General features: G+C 41.0%; 1 long non-coding RNA gene and 1 pseudogene across 1 annotated transcript; one reads left to right on the top strand and one right to left on the bottom strand.

The window, feature by feature from the left end:
• Positions 1 to 6,358: 6,358 nt before the first annotated feature.
• Positions 6,359 to 10,868, bottom strand: LOC129379614 (NACHT, LRR and PYD domains-containing protein 3-like; annotated as a pseudogene).
• A 4,730-nt stretch (positions 10,869 to 15,598) lies between these two features.
• Positions 15,599 to 16,554, top strand: LOC129379659 (uncharacterized). The gene is made up of 5 exons (XR_008608224.1): positions 15,599 to 15,667; positions 15,750 to 15,831; positions 15,933 to 16,045; positions 16,288 to 16,329; positions 16,472 to 16,554. It is a non-coding gene; the product is annotated as an uncharacterized LOC129379659 (long non-coding RNA).
• Positions 16,555 to 18,810: the final 2,256 nt, after the last annotated feature.

Here is an 18,810-nt window from a genome sequence, read left to right as displayed (position 1 = left end):
AAGGGTTGGAGTCCTGACCTTGATGAGGTCCAAATGTTTATATGGATGTGGATGTGAAGTGTGACTGGAGCTGAATTCCCTGAAAGTACAACTTATTTTTATCCTGTATGAAGAACCGGAACAAAACATAGTGTCAGTTTAAAACTGGTTTTGTATTTCTGTGAGAAATTGTCAGACACAAGCTTTTCCAACTGGTGTCTGAGGAATTGAAATTCACCATTAAAATGGAGCAAAAGCTGCAGGAATCAGTGACCACATTTGCCCTGACCAGCTGTGATGTGTCAAGAGACATCATTCAAGAAATCCAGCCAGCAAGCCGTCTACTGACAGGTTCAAGGCTCTAGAAAAGGGACATTTCCTCATGATTCAGCAGAATCTGGATTTGGTATTTCCAAATGTGACAGTAGCCCTAAGAGTATTTTAACCAGGCCTCTGACAGCGGCATCTGCAGAGAGATCATTTAGCTGAAGCTCATCCAAACACACCTTGGTTCAAACATGAGCAACGACGGCCTGTCTCAGTTAGCAGGGACCTCTATTGGACCCAGTGCGGCCCGGTCCATTTCATCTGATGCTGCACTTGACAAATGGGCGAGTGCAAAGTCACGGGATGTAACGGTTCAAAGGTCATACATGTTGAAACTCTGACATGGAGTCCAGACAGTTAAGATTTCATATTTCTGCTGCAGGAAATGTTGAGCACTGAGTTCCATCACTGTTACAGTATATTTTAATACAGCCTATGGTGTCTTTTGAGTAATATTCACTAACTATGTGTCCTGTCTCTCTTGAAGACTCCTGAAAAAAAAAAAAAACTTTCCAACTTCTTCTATTTTTGTCCGCCCACTCTCTCATTTAAACTTATCAATAAAACTAAATATTAATTTCGGAGATACTCACAATTGAATTTATTTATTTATTTATGCTGCTGGTCCAGCTTTTAATTAAGTCTTCAAAAAGTGCAGCATTGCAGCATGGCCTTTGTCAGAAAAAGAAAACAAAAAACAAGTTTCTGTTGTGTGAAGGCCATTGTAATGCATTGTGTGGTTGGAAATGTTATGTTTGGTGATCCTTAAAGCATGGCCTTTCCAGAGTTCAGCACCAGTGAATCCATTCAGCTGTATTATGACTCTCCCTGTAATGCAGCTGGAATGAAATTCTCTTTGAAAGTACTTTCAAAATGCAAAAAACAAATTAAAAAAAGAAAAACTTTCAGAGTACTTGCTAATAAACCAAAACAGTTTGGTAAAGCAGAATAATTTTCAATATTTATCCTTTCCATTCAGGTTTTCTTTAGCTAAACAGCTGAAAAAGCTTCATCTTGGAACCTGACTTGTGAGAAGCTAGCAGATCTCAATGCAGCATGATCTGTGTAAGGCATGAACCGTCGGTCCTCATGCAGCTCTATTGAGACACATAAAGAACAACATTACATAACAGAGTGTCTTGCAAAGCTATTCATGACCCTTGAATCTTTTCAAATCTTAACACACCATCAGTAACAATAGGATCAAGCTTGTACAGATGACTTGACTTCTTCACTGCACCAGAGCTCAGGGCAGCTATTTCACTGCCATCATGTTTTGTCTGCACAATGCTCACTATGGCTTCCTCAGCCTTGGATAGATCATCAGTTGTGAGTTGAGCATCCGTTTTATTGTCCTGTTTATCACACATTTGACTTCCACAATGTGCTGTTGGCAACTTCTTTGTTCGTAGCCTCTCTTTTATTTTCAGGATCCATGCTACACATCTTTTTAGCTTTGTCCAACCGGAAAAGTACATGAGCAGCTTAGAGATGGGACACACTTCCTCCAGGACAGCTGCACATGTCAGGACCCCATCTTTAACCTCTGGATCAGTTTTTAAATGGACAGGTAATTCCTTAATCCCTGCTGGCCATTGGATCTCAGGTTTTGTGAGGCATTCTGGCCCATTGATCCAGGTGGAAGACTTTAAAAAAGAGCCAACCTTCCTGCCTCGAGAGGCTGCATCAGCTGGATTTCACTTTGAGCTGATGTTTCTCCACTGAGTAACCTTTGTGAAATCACCAATGATGGACACTCTATTAGCTACATATGTTTTGAACCGTGTCGATGTGTTTGCAATGTACTGCAGGACGGTTGTGCTGTCAGACCAGAAGATTGATTCACTCAGATTGAGTCCAAGTTGAAATGACAGCATGTTGTCCAGACGCACAGCTAAAACTGCGGCCGCAAGTTCAAGTCGTGGTTTAGTCACTTGTTTTAATGGTGCTACCCTTGCTTTACCAGTGACAAAGGAAACACACACTTCATGTTTGCAATTAGATAGCCTGAGATAAGATACAGCACCAAACCCACTTTCACTGGCGTCACAAAAGTGATGCAGTTGGGAACTTCTTATTTCCCCAGAAATTCTACAAAAATTATTACAAATGTTGATTCTAAATCAAATTAAATGTATTCTAACACACAAAAAAAGAAACTAAATCGGTACAAATTATAATTCACAAAACTTAACATAAATGGCCACGACATGAGGATGGAGGCTCTCTATTAAAACATTCCTCACCATCTTCCATGTTCTTTCAGCAAACAGTTGAGACAGAGCTGGTTTTGGTTCCACCACTATTGACCTGCTGTTAGGTAAATACATTTTAATATCTTACAGGATGCAGCATTTTTTTTGATCAGATATTCTCCAACAATCATTTTTACAAATACATGTAACCCATTTAGAAAGGAAAGAAAAGAAAAATGTTGATCTTGAAATGTTTCTATGCAGATGATGGAGAGAGAGAGGAGCAGAGCTGCAGAGAGACGAGGCTTTATTCACAAGATCCATCTAATGGCCGTCAGAGTTTAGTCATTGTTTTACTAAAGTTCTCTGATTGTAAAACCAGTTGGGGACAAACAGAGTTTGGTTTTTGTCAAGAATATTCTGGTTATTCCAGATGAGAAATGTGTGAGGAGAGAAATAATGTTTATAAATTAGAGACCAAGCAAGAAGCATCTGATAATGGGCTGGTTTTAGTTAGACTAACTAGTACTATAGGTTAGTTAACTATATTATTGGCAGACTTTAGTATCAATGAAAGGCCACCCAGTTTAAATCTAATTATTGATCAAATTCCACAAAGAGTGGAGGTTCAATAAAAACCTTCTGGTCCAGTTGATTTGAAATGTTTGATTTAAAGATGATAAATGTAAAAAGTTTAGAGCTCCTGAGTCTCCAGGGTTCAGGAGCTCAGAGTCTTTGATGTCATGAGTTTTATTCTCCAGGTAAAACTGTGGAGCATTTTATTAATAGTTTTACTGATACGGACTTTAATGCTAGTGCAGCACAAGTTAGTCTGGATCTTCCTGCAGCTTTAGATCACAGTTTTCTTCCTCTTAAACATGAATCTCTTTGAAGCCACTGCTTTCATTTCTTGTTGCTTTCATCGGCTGTAGGGTCAAAGGTCAAGCCGGCGTCTTTGGCATCTTTTGTGATAATTACAGCAAGATAAGAAACTTGTGTTTCAGCAGCAGGAATGTTGTAAAGATGGGATTGACGACAGGATGACATGGGAAGCGATTCACATGAGTTTAAATGGAGTTTGAGGCCTGAAGCATCAGAGAAAGTTTGGATGAGACGGATAACAGGAATTTGGTCGGCATCTCTCAGAAACAGAGTTGTGTCATCAGCAACTTTACATTTATTGGCCATAATACTGGAAAACATATATACAGTACAGACCAAAAGTTTGGACACAACCTGCAAGAAAGCCACTTATGAACCTGACACACCTGTGAAGTGAAAACCATTTCAGGCGACGACCTTGAAGCTCATCAGGAGAATGCAGAGTGTGCAGAGCAGTGATCACAGCAAAAGGTTTGAAGAAACTACAATATAAGGTGTGTTTTCAGTTGGTTTACACTTTTTTGTTTAGTCCATATTTCCACATGTGTTAGTTCATAGTTTGATGCCTTCAGTGTGAATCTCCAGTGTCGATAGTCATGAAAATAAAGGAAACTCACTGAATGAAAAGGTGAGTCCAAACTTTTGCTCTGTACTGAATGTCAAGAGTCATGACAACATTTGATCTCTTATCGAATTAATACCAACCGCAAACAATCATATTGGTAGGAAAACTGTCACAAATGGTTATCTTAGTAATAACGTGATTAAAACGTTGCCTTGTACATGTAACACTCCTGTCCAGACATCAACAGTTTCCCTGACCAAGTCAGGGTAAGAAAACGGAGAAGCTGCAAATGCTGGCGCTATTTATTGCTGTTTTGAAGAAGATACTAGTATTTTGCAACAATAAAGAAGATTAAATACACAGAAACTAATCGATTGACCTTGACCTCAACATTGAAGGTCACTAAAATGTATAGTGTTTTTAAATAAACCATAGAAACAAATTGTAACTCATTCATGCATTTTAGTTTTACAATGGCAGTGTTTGCACAGGACATACTGACATAATATCTGACTTGTTGGATGTTTTTTGTAGACCTGGGCGATTTAGAGGAACTATTTGGCGGAGTCTTGCATAAAGATTAGTAATTTCATAAACATTGTCTGTCATTACCAGTCTGTGCTCTGAGTTCAGTGCATAAGTGAAATACATCACAGGGAAAGGCTTTGTTAGATTAGCAGACTGTAAAAGGTTTGGAAGCCCATACAGGTTGGGAAGACCAGGCATTAATGTGGGACGACCAGGAGGAACCCGAGGATTATTTGTAGATCGTATTCGATGGTCATTCCATGTATGGACAACTTCATCCAGCTCCATCTGTATGATAAAAAATGAAAAAAATAAAATAAAATAGTTGTCAAATAAAATTCATGCTTTTGTATTATTTGTAACTTATTTCAAATTTGTGTGCTGAAAGTAAGAAGTAAGTTTATAGTACCTATATTGTTTGCAAGAAGCAAAACTGGATCAGTGATTTGTCCAGAAAACTGTCAACAAAATGGCCATGGCTTTAAGCTAGTCGAAATGTTCCATCCAAAACTGGGAACATTCACTTCTTAAAGTGCACCACCATCGCTCTGTCCTTTGATTTCCTGCACTGGCCCAGAATAACAGTCTAAACCATTGTCATTCTCGGTGTTGTGCAGAAATCTTTGCATCGCAGCCACATAAGAGTTCTCTGTGCCATGATCCATTCGTATCTTTAGAGGAAATCCATTATACTCCATCACAGCGTCAATGAAATAGCCAGCAATAATGTGAGGATCACTATTAGTCTTATGTGCTTCTAGCCAGATAATTTTTCTTGAAAAGTCATCTATGCATCCATTAATACATATCCCATAAGGCTTTGTCGTACCATCGAGGTGCGAGACATAGTTTGGTCCCCGACTGACGTATAAGCTTCGTCTCAAGTGATTTTGTGCACGCAGGTCGACCCCGTTGGGATCCAATAGGCACATCAAAAGATGTTTCCCTGTCTGTGACTCTGCCAGCCATCCAACATTTCGGGTGCTTCCACCTGTAGCCATGCTGTCTCCCAGATCCTTGGAGTTGTTGCTCAATAAAAGAAGCCACTTCTGCAACATCTGGCTTATTTTTTCTACCCAAAGGCTCTTCTTTTGCAGTCTTCTCTCCACCATCCGGAGACTTAATCTGACATTATGGACTTCTTCCAAAACTCGCAAGATTTCAAGATTAGTAAAACCACTTCTGAAGTATTAATCAATAATGTTATCAATATCCATTTCTTTAATCAAGCTGAGCATATCTCAAACTATAGAGCCAACTCAAGTTATCTCATTATAATGAGATAATTTTTTTTTTACAGAGTGGCGGAAACGGGCTTCCATAAATAAAACAGGAAAACATTCATTCAAAGTAAAAATGCAGCTTGAACCAAAATCAACAATCAAAAGTCAATGAATCAAAACTTCCTGAGAGCAGCTAATGATTAATGATGGTTCTGATTGGCTTTTGGATTTTTTCTCCAAAGAGAAAAATGCTCTGCAGGTTCTGAGTTTCAGGTAGAAGTTCTTAATAAAGCAGAAAAAAATTAAGATTTTCCCACTTTATGCTTCAAAGCATTGACCTCTGACCTTCATGGGATGGGAATGTTTTACTTTAACTGGGACTTTCTGAAAGGCAGTTGATAAAAAAAATTTTCAATGCAAATATTTAAATTTGAACAGGAAAAGAACAGAATGCAAATGCAAACGAAAATGTTTTTATTTAAAACACATGAAGAAAAACTGCAGCAAATTTAAAAAAGGAAGATTTAATATTCAAATCTGGCATGTTGAGAAAAATAGGAGCCGATAGAAACAGAAATGATCAGATTGAGAAAAACTGATCAATATTTCAATGAAATCTGATGAATGAAAGGAAAATAAGAGAAACAAAATATTGATATTCAGTGTGAAGCTTTGACTGGAAACTAACAGAAAAACATGAGGATCCTGGAATAGTCCTGGAATAATCCTGGAATAATCCTGGAATAATCCCAGCTTCCATCTTTAAAAGACTGGAAGAAGAAAAAGTTTCCAAGGACTCAATCAGAATCGTTTCACCAAGAAATAGATTGTAGAGACTGAACTATCTGTTCAACAGTGAGAGAGTTTCTCTGACAGGAGGAAAAACTTTAGACTCAAATCAGCTCAGAAACACTGAAGAACCAGAACCGAACCAAAACCCAAATCCAGGAATTAGAGGTTCAGTGAATGTGGTGTTGAAGGTGTGGAGGAGGATCAGTGAGTCAGAGACTCTGTAGAAGGACAGAATGCCAGCAGGACAGTCCACATACACTGCTACTCTGTTAGAGACAGAGGAGGAGGAGAGACGAGTTTTTATATCATTGTGCCTGACAGAGTAACCATTACGATCAGAGCATCTCAGACTCCAGGAATTGTAATTATCCAAACAAACAGTCTCTACTGTCTCCTTTCCTCCTGATTCTTCTGTAACTCACTGATATCTCAACTCTTCCTCTCCACTCGACCTCCCAGTAACAGCGACCAGTCAGACCAGTTCTACACAGCAGCTGAAAAATATCAAATCTGTCTGGATGATCAGGATATGACTGAAGCTTCTCCACACATGTCACCTTCCTGTTGTCTTCAGACAGTTTGAGTTTTCTGTTCACTGTGTTTGTGTCGATGGTGAGTTGACAGGAATCTGATGGAGAACAAACACAATCCAGCTGCAGTTATTGATCATTTATTGACACTTTGACTCCTGAATGAGTGATGTGACAGTTTGAAGATGGTTGAATTTGAGTTGCTTTGTTGTCATGAATCAGATGAAAAACACACTTACATTTCCTCAGACCTGGAGTCAATCGGCCTCCAGCAGGCTCCACCCTGAAAGGAGGAGGGGGGTCAGACCATCAGTCTCTTTCAGCAGCAAACATGGACATTACATGTCTCTCAGACACACATTGTCCTCCACTGAGACAGGAACAGTCCATCATCTGGATTGCAAACTGCAGTGGATGTAGGAAGGACAGTTGGTGCTGCTGCAGCACAACTCATTTCTCCAAACACAGGAAAAGCTCCAACAGAGAGGAGAAAGGAAATCGCTCAGTAACAACCTGAAGAAACTCACTGAAGCCTAAAAGGACATCAGGAAACTAAGGAAACATTTCTGGAAGCTCAACCTGATTTAATAATCAGCATTAAAATACAATCAATCTAAACTCTGATCAACACCTGGATACCTGATCCATCCACACTCCCACACACAGATGAAGGAATGAAACACTAAACAGCCCTGCTGCTGAAAACCTGCTGTGGCCTCACTGTAATATCCAGAAATACAAACATTAAAAAGGAGAAGCTGCATCACATTCAACATACTAAATGTTTCCCAGCAGACTGACTAAAGACATTTCTTCCTCTTCCTCCTCTATCAGACCTTCTCTGCTCCTGCAGTAGGTTCCTCCATACCTGAGAGCTTCCAGTCTCCAGTGTGGATCCTTCAGTCCAGCCGACAGCAGCTTCACTCCTGAGTCTCCTGGATGATTGTAGCTCAGGTCCAACTCTTTCAGATGGGAGGGGTTGGAGGTCAGAGCTGAGGCCAGAGAAGCACAGCCTTCCTCTGAGACCAAACAGCCTGATAAGCTGCAGACACACAATTCATCACATGATGAGAAAGAGACCAAGGTCTGAACTGATGGATGGATGGATTTGAAACATGCGGAATAAATCAGAAAGCCAACTAACTGCTGGGATCTGTAAATAATTTATCAAGAGCCCAGAGTTACCTGAGAGTTTCCAGGTTGCAGTTTGGACTCTTCAGTCCAGCAGAGAGAAGCTTCACTCCTGAATCCTGCAGGTTGTTGTTACTCAGGTCCAGTTCTCTGAGACTGGAGGACTGGGAGCTGAGAACTGAGGACAGAGCTTCACAGCTTCTCTCTGAGAGGTTACAGTAACTCAGTCTGAGGAGACAGGGAGGAAAATCTGCTATTAAACAATTCATGAAAATCTATGTTCTTTCAAATCAACAATTTTTTTTTTGGACAGAGAAAGAACTGTCTTGTTTTACACAACCTTTGAATTTGTTGTGAAATGGTTCATTTCACAACAAGGTGAATTGAACCATTTCACCTTGAAAGGTGACAATTCCACAATAAACTTTATTAATCCAATTTCACTTTCAACAGTGGAGGAGTTTTGCTGCTTCAATATGTAACACTATGTCCCAGCTGCTGAATGAAGTCTCGATTTTTTATGCAACCTCCCAATGGGACACTTTGAAGAGACAATGCACAATTATATATAAACTGAAACATGAATATTTACATCATAATTAGCAGATTTATATCTATCAAATAAATGCATTAACAATGTGTGTCCTTACAGAGCTTTGTTGGAGGCTTTAACCACTGGCAGCAGCCTCAGAAGAACCTCCTCTGAAGCAGAGTATTTCTTCAGGTCAAACACATCCAGATCTTTTCCTGATGACACTAAGATGAAACCCAGAGCTGACCACTGAGCAGGAGACAGTTTATCTGTGGAGAGACTTCCTGAACTCAGAGACTGTTGGATCTCCTCCACTAGAGAACGATCATTAAGTTCATTCAGACAGTGGAACAAATTGATGCTTTTCTCTGCAGACACATTCTCACTGATCTTCTTCTTGATGTACTGAACTGTTTCCTGATTGGTCTGTGAGCTACTTCCTGTCTTTGTCAGCAGACCTTGTAGGAGTCTCTGATTGGTCTGCAGTGAAAGTCCCAGGAGGAAGCGAAGGAACAAGTCCAGGTGTCCATTTGGACTCTGTAAGGCCTGGTCAACAGATCTCTTATGGAGAAATTTTAGGTTTGATTTATTACGTAATGAAGACTTCTTGGAGCCCTCCAACAGACTGTCGACCTGTCCAGGGTGTACCGCGCTTCTCGTTTCGAACAATAGCATGAGATGTACACCAGCACCACCCATCCCTAATAGGCATGGGTGGGTAAGTGCAATGGTTGGGTAAGTGCAATGCTTTGTGTTTCTTCCATCAGGTTGACTCCAGAGTTGATAAAAGTCAGATGAACATGAAGAGCAGCCAGAAACTCCTGAACACTCAGATGGACGAAGCAGAACACCTTGTCCTGGTACAGACCTCTCTCCTCTTTAAAGATCTGTGTGAACACTCCTGAGTACACTGAGGCTGCTCTGATATCAATGCCACACTCTGTCAGGTCTGATTTATAGAAGATCAGGTTTCCTTTCTGCAGTTGATCAAAAGCCAGTTTTCCCAGAGACTCAATCATCTTCCTGCTCTCTGGACTCCAGTGTGGATCTGTTTCAGCTCCTCCATCATACTTGACCTTCTTCACTTTGGTCTGAACCACCAGGAAGTGGATGTACATCTCAGTCAGGGTTCTGGGCAGCTCTCCTCCCTCTCTGGTCTCCAACACATCCTCCAGAACTGTAGCAGTGATCCAGCAGAAGACTGGGATGTGGCACATGATGTGGAGGCTTCGTGATGTCTTCATGTGGGATGATCCTGCTGGCCTGTTTCTCATCTCTGAATCTCTTCCTGAAGTACTCCTCCTTCTGAGGGTCATTGAACCCTCTGACCTCTGTCACCATGCCAACACACTGAGGAGGGATCTGATTGGCTGCTGCAGGTCGTGTGGTTATCCAGAGGAGAGCAGAGGGAAGCAGTTTCCCCTGATGAGGTTTGTCAGCAGAACATCCACTGAGGTGGACTCTGTAGCATCAGTCAGGATCTCCTTGTTGTGGAAGTCCAGTGGAAGTCGACTCTCATCCAAGCCATCAAAGATGAACAGAACCTGGAAGTGTTCAAAGCTGCAGATTTCTTTGGTTTCACTAAAGAAATGATGAACAAGTTCCACCAAGCTGAACTTTTTCTCTTTCAGCACATTCAGCTCTCTGAAGGTGAATGGAAATATGAACTGGATGTTCTGCAGGGCTTTGTCTTCAGCCCAGTCCAGAGTGAACTTCTGTGTTAGGACTGTTTTCCCAATGCCAGCCACTCCCTTTGTCATCACTGTTCTGATTGGTTGATCTCTTCCAGGTGGACTTTAAAGATGTCTTCTTGTCTTATTGTTGTTTCTGGTCTGTGTGGTTTCCTGGATGCTGTTTCAATCTGTCTGACCTCATGTTCATCATTGACCTCTCCAGTCCCTCCCTCTGTGATGTAGAGCTCTGTGTAGATCTGGTTCAGAAGGGTTGGACTTCCTGCTTTAGCAATCCCCTCAAACACAGACTGGAACTTCTTCTTCAGACCAGATTTAAGGTGATGTTGACAAACTGCAGCAAAATGTCCTAAAGAATAATGAAAATCAGATATGAAAGAAAAACATCTTGTGAATTTGATTTCAGCAAATGTGTTATTTATCTATTAATTCAAATCTCTTTAGAAATCCTCTTACTGATCTGCAAATGGTCAGCCAACCTTTCCTGCTTCATCTTCCTCAGGAAGTTCAGTGTGATCTTCATCACTGCCTCTCTGCTGCTCCTCCTCTGCTCTTCATCATCACCTTCCAACACCTCATCATCTCTCTGACTCTCTGAATGTTCTGGGTAATCTGGACTCAGAACTTTCTGGATTTTCTTCAGCTCGTTCTTCACATAAGTGACAATGTTGTCCTCCAGCAGCTGGAACAAAATAATAGATGAAGGAAACATCAGAGTGAAATCATGGAGCCAAACACCAGATGGATGTTGGACAGACTGACAGTCCTCTGGTCTACAAAGTGCAGCATGAAGGAGACTTTGAACAGAACTTGTGGAAAAGTAGTAGTTGTTCATATACAGACCATAAATAGGGAGTCCAGCTGTGTTTGATGCTGCTGGACAGTTGGACCCCTGGGAACCTCTGAGCTCTGCTGGTCCACTCTGTGGAGGAACCAGGAACAATTACGAAGTCAGGAAATATTCATCCAGCAGTTTTCACAGAGGAAATCATCAGGAATTTCACATTAAAAGTCCTTAATATAGAAAAACAGAGCATCACATGAATACACTTCAAAGTTAGAAAGATGAACTTGATCTACATTGATGAATATCAGTGTACAAAAGACTGTTAACTGTTTATTTTCAGCCCTCTAGTTGAGTTTTTTCTTTTGTGTTTTCGATGTAGTATTTCATTTCAGCCACTGGGTGGCTTCTTGTTCATTTTTGCTACATCTTGCTTAAAGATCTGAACATTGAGTGGCGGCTCTTAATAAACTTTGTTTATTACCTCTTTCTAATGTGTCCGTCCATTGAATCAAAGTAATACTTTTGGTGGTTTAGTTCAGTTTCCTTAATTTCTAAGAGCTGTATTTGCACTTTGTCCTGTTGAATATTATGATCATTTGTTGTGGTCTACTCTTATTTTTGTGAGCTAAAGTTAGCTGTTTAACATTAACTCACTCACCTGAACTTATATATCAGCGGTCCTAACTAGACACCATGGATTGATTGCAAACCCATAACTAAACCAACTTCAGTTTTCAGTCTTCATTACAACCAGTAACACCAGAATAATCCAGTAACCATTTTAAAAATTTGATTTTGAACTTGGACTTCAAACAGTCCAAACTGTCAGCAGATCTAATGCTGGTGGAGACAGTTTCCCAGAGCTTGGGGGACAGTGGAAGTGAAGGCTCTGTCCACACTGGTCTTCAGGACAGTGTGGGACATCAATCAGGTTCTGATGACTAGATCTGAGGTGATGTGGACATGGAGGAGGTCTGAAATATGTGGGTGTGTCCATGTGGGATCCTCTCCTGGATGTTATAGAGGATTTTAAAATGGATCCTGTAGATCCCTGCAAGCCAGTGAGCTCACATTGTATCTGTCCTCGCAGAGACAATCAGAAGGTAAAGGTCCATGAAGTGATATCTGGATGTGAGCAGTGAACCAGGTGATCTAAGTAGTTGTAAAGATTTAATGTTCCTGCTGATCCCATTAAGAACCAGCAGAACCTCTGATGGTCCACATCAGCTCAGTTTGGTTGAGTTCCAGCAGATCTCACCAACCACATCATGAAGCTTTCCTTCCCTGCTGAACTGCTCTCACAATGCACACAGGAACCAAGTCCTGATGGACCAGAATGGCTTTACCAGGTATATCCCAGTGGAAATGTGATCCACTGTTAGTCTGACATGGAGCCAGGAAGCAACAGAACATCATCATCAACATCCAGAGATAAAGATATGAAGGTGTTTTCATGAGAACAGAGCAGCTGATTTCTGTAGATAATGGATCAAACCTCTGGAAATATAACTGGAAACATCTGAGTTCTTACTGGTTCAGTTTTCAGAGTTACTGCAATTAGATACAGCTCACCTCTCTGATGATGGAGATCCAGGAGATTTAAAGCCAATGATCTGACCCTTTGACCTGTTGCTCTTAAAAGACACACAGCTGGGTTCTGGTTCTGGTTCTGGTTTGCGTTTCTGATGGATCCTGACAGAAACATGATGATTAAAACTTAATCAGCAAAGAGGAGCAGCAGCAGCTTCATCACCACGTCTGTTCTGGCCTGATATAGTGAACGCTGTGTGAAAAGGGCTGTGGACAGTTAGAGATGGTGACCTCACCTCTGACCTTTGCTCTGGCTCTCATCTTCCCCACACAGAGTGGTTTTAGAGGGAGGGACTCCCTCCTCTCTGTCCTCACACTGATCCATGCTGCTGAATCCACATCAGCTCACACACACTTTCTAGCTTCACCTGCAGAGGAAACACACATCATTCATCTGCACATCAACTCTGATCATCCTTTACATCATTAGTGCTGGAAAAAGATCAGCTGCTCCTCCTCTGATTGGCTCTTCTTCTCTGCTTCATATCAGTGTCAGGTGAATGCAGTCAGACAGCGGAGAGGCAGAGGAAGCTGCCATCAGCTGCTGCACTTCTACTATCAGTCCACTAGATGGAGACATGGAGCAACATTTACATTCACTGATTCAACCTGAACAGGAAATATTTTAGTTAGTTAATTTTTAAACTCTACAAGTGGATTAAATGTGCCACTAAAGATGAACTATGTAGTAATTTGACTAAATTGAACACATTTTACTGTAACAGCATTTAATTCTGAAAGGAAGCAGGATAAACTTGTTGTGTCTGACTTTAATGGTGTCAGACATATACACCAGAATTTGATACAAGGAAAGAAAAACCATGAATCAATTTGTTCAGAGAAGAAAAAAACATCACGTTTATCTCATTTGATTCTAGTTCATCAATAATCCTGTAGATTAACCTTCAAACAGCAGAGATTAAAGGTTGATCTGAAATTAGATGTTAACATTTTCTCCAAACTTCTGAGAGAAAAATAATAAACAGATATTAATATTCTTGAAGACAATGTTTGAGTAGAAAACAAAACAAACTTACAGTTTGTTCAAATGATCCAAAGAGTTGAACAAGAATATGTGATCAACAAACTGAGACCCAACAGAACCAGACTGGTGCCAAATATTATGTCATTTTGAAACAAAGCAGCAATAAACTCTTGTGTTTGACATCGATGGTTGAGTCTGGAGTTTGATTCCTGAAAATAAAATGATGAATCAGTTCAGAGTGGAAAACAGTGAAACATCAGCTCTTCATCATGTTGATCGATTCCAGTTCATAAATAATCTAATAATCCTGTAGACGAGCCTTCAAACAGCAGAGATTTTAGTTTTTTAGCTGAAATCAGAAGTGAACATTTTGTCAAAACATCAGAGCAGAAACAAGCAGGAATATCCTGATGTCAAAGTTCAAGTAGAAAACAAATCAAACTTACAGTTTGTTCAAATGATCCAAAGAGTTGATGAAGAAAATCTGAACAACAATCTGAGACCCAACAGAACCACAGTAGATCCAGACTGGTGCCACAAATAAACTGGTTAGTTTAAACTGAAAGTCTTAAGAGGAGAAACAAGTCAGGACTGGTCTCACTGACTGGGAGTCAGAGGAAAGTTATTCTGTTGACGCCTGAAGACAGGATCACTTCCCATAAAACTGGATCTGCTGTTATTCTGCTGATCCAGGTTCTGTTCAACACCAATGGAACCAGAACCTTTTTAACTTGGAACCAACTGAACTCTTTGAGTAAAATGAACTTTGTTCTTTTATTTTAAGAACTACTGACAACATTTCATTTTAATTTATTAGCAGAAAATGAGAAATGGTGAAAATAAGGAAAAAGATCTTCAGACCTCAAATAATGCAAAGAAAAGAAGTTGATTTAGAAACAACAATACTAATATATGAAGTCAGGAAGAGATCAGAAATCAATATTTGCTGAATAACCAGGAGGTTTTCAATGAGCTTCAGTGCAGTGGCCTCTTCATTTCTTCCAGAGCTGCATGTCAGAGACGGTCAAAAGTCATCAGAACCAGAACCAGTTCTAAGGTTTCATTATGAATGACTTTAGGGTTTGTTTGTTTCTGCTAACCTGGAGCACCAGCTGGGTGGAGTCAGTCTGAGTTCCTTCATCATATAAAGAGAACATTGAAGATCCTCCTGGACAAAATGGAGCTTTGGAAAGAAATCAGCAGGAAGTGAAAGAAAAATGGATCTTCATCACTTGTGAAGTGGACGACATCAGAGTTGGATTCAGTGGAGTCACATGAAGAACAGAAAACTGAGGCTAGAATAATAAACATCATGCTAAATATCAGCTGCAGCTAATCTGTCAGAAGAAGCTTCAGGTTGAATCTAAAGGAGGCTGAAGATCTCAAAGTGGATGAGAGGAAACCTGATGAGCTCTACAGTCCACTAGATCCAGATCAGAACCCTGGAGAACATCTACGCTAGAAGCAGAACCACAAGCTAGAAAATATCCAGGTTTCTATCCAACCTGAACACAGGAAGTCCTTTCTTCTGCTGCTGCAGCTGAGAAGGTCCTGCTGCAGAACTGGAGCCACACAGTTCCTCCACAGCAGAACAGAGGAGGTTCTGGAGGAGACCAGGGTCCACATCTGAACTCAGAGTTCTCCTGAGCTTCAGCAGAGCTGCTGGCTTTGGTTCTGATCCGCCTCTGTTCTGGTGTCTGATCTCCAGAGAGGATCTGAACCGACCCATCAGAACTCAGTGGAGGTGGTGGAGGATGAGGATGGGGCGCGGTGAGGTTTTTGCTACCAGAAACATCGAGCCAGGAGAATTCTTGCTGGAATATGTTGGAAGACACATCACTGGCTCTGAGGGAGAGAAACTGTTTGAACAGTATTCAGAAGTGGATGCAGCATTTTTGTATTTTTACAAAATCCAAGGACAAACCCACTGGTAAGTACAAATAAACCTCCAAACTATGAGTCTAAGTCCAGGAAAAAGTGTAATTTTGTCTATTTATTCATTTTTTTTGTAGCATTGACGGCAGTAAAGATACAGCAAGACTTGGAAGATTCATGAATGATGACCATGTCAAACCAAACAGCAAAATTAAAATTGTAAGTATCATAGTCAGAAGTCACTCTTTGTTAATTTATCTGTTTCATTAAAAAAAAAACTAACTGAAACTAATTTGTGTTTGTGCCTTTGTGATCAACAGGTGTTGGATGAGCAAAAAAAAAAAAGCATCTCTGTCCATTTGCTATCACAAAAATACATGCAGGGGAAGAAATGGTCTTTGATTATGGTGATCCTAACTGTGAATGGCGACAGGTATGAAACTTTTATTTACGTATATTTATATTTTCTTCAAAGCATGTTTTCCAAAATAACATAAATCTTAGCGATTATATCTTCATATTTGATTTTTGTGCTATATAAACCTTCACAAATTCCTTTAAACATCTGAAAACTCAAAATTCAAAGTAAAATTTCAAAATACTGTCCATGGTTAAACAAACCATTGTTTTAATCCTGCATAATTCATTTAATGCTGTAATTGTAATTTGTTTTAGAAGCCCGCTTCATCATCTGGGAAAGAGCAGATGGAAAAGAAGGTAAAGATGTGTGGCAGTTTCATTCTTCATCTACATTCACTGGAGAAATTCTATACATTTTCTAGTATATTACATGCTTGTTCTATGTATTTAATTGGTTTTCTATCAACTAATTGAGATTTTTTTTTGCTCAACATTAAAGGAATCCCGGTGGAAGAGCTCTCTGGAAAATCTGCAGACTGAGCCTGACGTGAAAAAAATTGATGACCTTGTCTACAATCTGAACACTAAGATTGCAAATGGATGCAATGGAGCAGAAGTCTTTTTAGGACTCTTGTCTGACCGTGCTGTCGCAGTGAAGAGAGTTGTCAAACATGTTGCCAAAAACGAATTGAAAATTGCAAACTTTTTATGTTCAGAAAAATTACAGATGAAACATTTGTTGCAGCCCCTTGCTGTGTTGGAAGACTCAGACTTTGTCTATTTTCTCTCCCCTCTTTGTGAGTATAATCTCAAGGACTTGATCGAGAATAAGGATTTTCCGGAGCGACAAAACCTGACTGACCAGTGGAGATTGAAAATCTGCAAGATGTTATTGCTTGGACTTCAGGAACTCAACTCGCATGGAATTTTGCACATGGTTCTGAAGCCTGAAAACATCCTGTTTGGTGAGTTTGGGTGAATGGGCAAATTGTACTGTACTGTGTATTTTATGTTTTCTCCTACATATTATGTCGTTTTTAAGTTATTTAAATGCCCAAAGGTCTGTATTATCATTATTATTATTATTGTTTTAATTTACACACATATTGAAACACATAGAAAGCTATATATATATATATATATAAAAAAAATTCCCTTCTCACCCACCACGGGTGGTTCTTATCCTCTGAGCTCGGGTCCTCTACCAGAGGCCTGGGAGCTTGAGGGTTCTGCGCAGTATCTTGGCTGTGCCAAGGACTGCACATTTCTGGACTGAGATGTCTGATGTTGTTCCTGGGATCTGTTGTAGCCACTGCTCCAGTTTGGGGGTTACTGCCCCGAGGGCCCCGATGACCACAGGCACCACTGTGGTCTTCACCTTCCAGGCCCTCTCCAGTTCTTCCCTGAGGCCCTGGTATTTCTCCAGTTTCTCGTGCTCCTTTTTCCTGATGTTGCAATCACTTGGTATTGCTACATCTACCACAACGGCTTTCCTCTGATGTTTATCCACTACGACAATGTCTGGTTGGTTCGCCATTACCATTTTGTCTGTCTGGATCTGGAAGTCCCACAGGATCTTAGCTCTGGCGTTCTCCACCACCTTTGGGGGTGTTTCCCACTTTGATCTCGGGGTTTCCAGTCCATATTCTGCACAGATGTTTCTGTACACTATGCCTGCCACTTGGTTATGTCGCTCCATGTACGCTTTCCCTGCCAGTATCTTGCACCCTGCTGTGATGTGCTGGACTGTCTCAGGGGCCTCCTTGCACAACCTACACCTTGGGTCTTGTCTGGTGTGGTAGATCTGGGCCTCTATTGCTCTGGTGTTTAGGGCCTGTTCCTGGGCGGCCAGGATGAGGGCCTCTGTGCTGTCCTTGAGTCCAGCTTTTTCCAGCCATTGGTAGGATTTACTGATATCAGCCACTTGGGTTATTTGCTGGTGGTACATCCCATGTAGGGGCTTGTCCTCCCATGATGGTATCTCTGGCACCTCAACCTCCGTTCCCTGTTGTCTGAGACATTCACTGAGCACATTGTCTGTTGAGGCTTTGTCCCTGATGTATTTATGGATCTTAGTTGTTTCGTCCTGGACAGTGGTTCTCACACTCACTAGTCCTCTGCCTCCGTCCTTGCGGCTCGTGTACAGTCTCAGGGTGCTGGATTTGGGATGGAACCCTCCATGCATGGTTAGTAGCTTTCTAGTCTTAATATCTGTGGCTTTCATCTCCTCCTTTGGCCAGCTGATTATTCCAGCAGGGTATCTGATTACTGGCAGGGCATAGCTGTTTATCGCACGGATTTTGTTCTTGCCATTGAGCTGGCTTCTCAGGACTTGCCTTATTCGTTGGAGGTATTTAGCTGTGGCTCCTTTCCTTGTGGCCTCATCGAGGTTGCCATTTGCTTGTGGTATACCTAGGTACTTGTAACTGTCCTCTATGTCTGCTATTGTTCCTTGTGGGAGTGAGACTCCTTCTGTGTGGATCACCTTCCCCCTCTTTGTGATCAGCCGACCACATTTCTCTAGTCCGAATGACATTCCAATGTCAGTGCTGTAGATCCTGGTGGTGTGGATCAGTGAGTCGATGTCTCGCTCACTCTTGGCATACAGCTTGATGTCATCCATGTAGAGGAGGTGACTGATGTTGGCCCCATTTTTGAGTCGGTATCCATAGCCAGTCTTGTTGATAATTTGGCTGAGGGGGTTCAGGCCTATGCAGAACAGTAGCGGGGACAGGGCATCTCCTTGGTATATGCCACATTTGATGGACACTTGTGCAAGTGGTTTGCAGTTGGCTTCAAGGGTGGTTTTCCACAGCCTCATCGAGTTTGCAATGAAGG

This window comes from Poeciliopsis prolifica, unplaced genomic scaffold, assembly GCF_027474105.1.
Source record: "Poeciliopsis prolifica strain line A6 unplaced genomic scaffold, Auburn_PproV2 SCAFFOLD059, whole genome shotgun sequence".
NCBI classification, from domain to species: Eukaryota; Metazoa; Chordata; class Actinopteri; order Cyprinodontiformes; family Poeciliidae; genus Poeciliopsis; species Poeciliopsis prolifica.
Note: the sequence above shows the minus strand (reverse complement) of the source record. Positions and strands in the feature narration are given on the sequence as shown.